Source organism: Bidens hawaiensis, unplaced genomic scaffold, assembly GCF_021521415.1.
Source record: "Bidens hawaiensis isolate Kalapana, Puna unplaced genomic scaffold, B.hawaiensis_p1.1 tig00033866_1, whole genome shotgun sequence".
Classification (NCBI taxonomy): Eukaryota; Viridiplantae; Streptophyta; class Magnoliopsida; order Asterales; family Asteraceae; genus Bidens; species Bidens hawaiensis.
The window spans coordinates 188032-190669 of record NW_027495834.1 but is presented as its reverse complement, the minus strand read 5'-3'; positions in this window follow the sequence as shown (position 1 = coordinate 190669).

Sequence of the window (2638 nt, the reverse complement as noted above, 5' to 3'; positions counted from 1 at the left end):
TTCTCAGCATCTTTATTTCCACTTCCTCCCGAGTCACCATCGGTGCACTCTCTTGCCATATGGCCGGTCTTGCCTCATTTGTGATACACGGGCTTCGCACTGCACTCATTGGCATGATGCCCTACATTCCCACACTTATAACATATGTTAGACCCAAGCCTTCATTCCCCACCATGAGCCTTCACACATTTGTGACAAACATCAAAATTCCTACTCCATTTGCACTCACCACAGTTCATATTTCCGCAGTCTTACATGACCTCTTCTCCCAAACTCTCAGTTGTTTGTTCTTGGGGTTCCACAACTGAGTACCAGGTTGTTTAGCAGGAGCGACCCACTTCTTATCCTTCTTCTCTTCCACCACCACGTCGTCTGCCGAAAAATCATCGTAAACCATTTCTGCCAGCCCTACAGCAGAATCAAAAGTACCCGGTCTACCAGCCTTGACCAAGACGCGAACATTCTGCGGTAGTCCCCTAAGGTAACACTTGATCCGCTTGGCCTCAGTGTTCACCATGTCTGGCACCAACCTTGACATGCGGTTGAATTCAGTGGTGTACTCGCGGTGTGTCATTTTACCCCCCTTCAGACTCAAGAATTTCATTTCAACCTTCTCAACCTCTGGATCCGCACAAAACCTCTTCATCACCAAATCCTTCAGATCATCCCACCCCATCGCTTTTATCTCTTCCCGACTCTTTCTCTGCTCAATCGACACCCAACAGTACATTGCCTCATCACCAAACGATTGGGTAGCAAACCCACAGCTTGATCGGGACGGCACTCGCTAATGCGGATAACCTTGTCCATAGTGGTTATCCATTGAAGAGTAGCGATTGCGTCTCCCAAGCCAGTCAGCTTCGGCGGGTTACATCCCTTGAAGGACTTATAGTTGCACCCACCTTGGCCTCGTTTCCTATCATCGACTTTCACTGACTTAACCACACTTGATTCCTCCTTCTCTTTCTCATCATCTATCTTACTCTTTTCCCAGACTTCTCAGTAGTCCCCGCCTGACTTCAAACGGACTTTTCGAGATTCATGTTCTTCACAGCAGTTGCTACCGCTTGAGTAATGGCAGCTTGAATTGCGGAATCTAGTTGAACCCCTTCGTTGTTGTTTGGATTTTATCCAGTTGCTCTTCCCTCTCCCTCGGTGTTAGTAGCTGATTCAACTGACGGTTCTCGGACCATGAGTGGCCTACCATGACGTCCCTTACGTCCTCCCCTTCCATCAACTTTCGTAGCTCCCGCCATTCGTATTCTATAAGGAAACACAAACTTCATCACTTAAGGAACCATTTAGTACAAGGATAGTAAGGCTAACAGGTAATAACAGTGGCCAGCTGTGATTAGCTGATCACGTTACTCTCTGTGTCCTATACACTCCCCTTGTGCTAGTTCTACTTCTAACAGTTAGACAATCAAACAGTTCATATCATCATGTAATCCTGTGCCAATCAACTAAGCTAGCATTCATACATTATTCTACTTTATATGTGAAATTAATCACATACTTTACCTTTACTTAGCTCGCTTGAGTGACACATGGCATTCTTGTACTGGCATCTTCATTCTCTCGAGTCTAAGCATGTAGGATACTTAAATCTCTTGAACTTTGCTCTGATACCAACTTGTAAGGCCCCGTTCCCGGTGCCCTACATTGGACGTTGGATTTACTCATAAACGCAGTTCTAAATATAAGAGTTAACTAAAACTTTACGCGGAATATAAAAACTTCAAACCAATATATTACATAACTAACAATTCTTGTCTTAACGAGCATTCAAATCATTGAAACAAAAAACATTATCTTTTAAATAACATAACATTTCCTTAAGATGCCAGTGTCTTCAATTCCATACCATATGTTTCCCCTCAAGCGAGCTGCCTCATTCTACTCACATGCCTGCATACTAAAAGTCAGCTATGCTAAGTGAGTTCTAGGTAATCATACAACATACAATCAATTCACATACTTGCACACATGCCTGAAAGTGTGTACATCATTCATACTTTAATTTACATACATAACTATCCATACTACTTAAAGATCCTTCCGCACTATAACCTCACATATATTATAAGGGTCTGGTCCCCAACATCACGGATATTATTAGGGTCTGGTCCCTACCCTTATAGATATTATAAGGGTCTGGTCCCTATCCTCAAATATGTTATTAGGGTCTGGTCCCTATCCTCACATATATTATTAGGGTCTGGACCCTATGTTTCGTGTAACTTTACCATACCTGTCTTTACGTACTTCCATTAACACTACGTGCAATATCCGAAGATCGTTTACGTACTATACATAACCATATATACATCATTCATACATCATATATATATATATATATATCAATCATATCTTTAACTACCACCTGGCGGTACATGCAATATCCGAAGATCGTTCACGCACCGTCAAACAATCATCATACATGAATCATACAAGGCATACACTTACCACTTAAGGTAAGTGTATACTATCACATTGAGTATGCACACAGCCCTGAAAACATAACAACGAAGTGGGGCTAGAAACTCAACTGAACGAGATTACGTTCACCGTTTATGGTTATTCCTTTCTTGATCTGAGCACGACTAACTGTATAACAATTACACGTATCAATTACTAT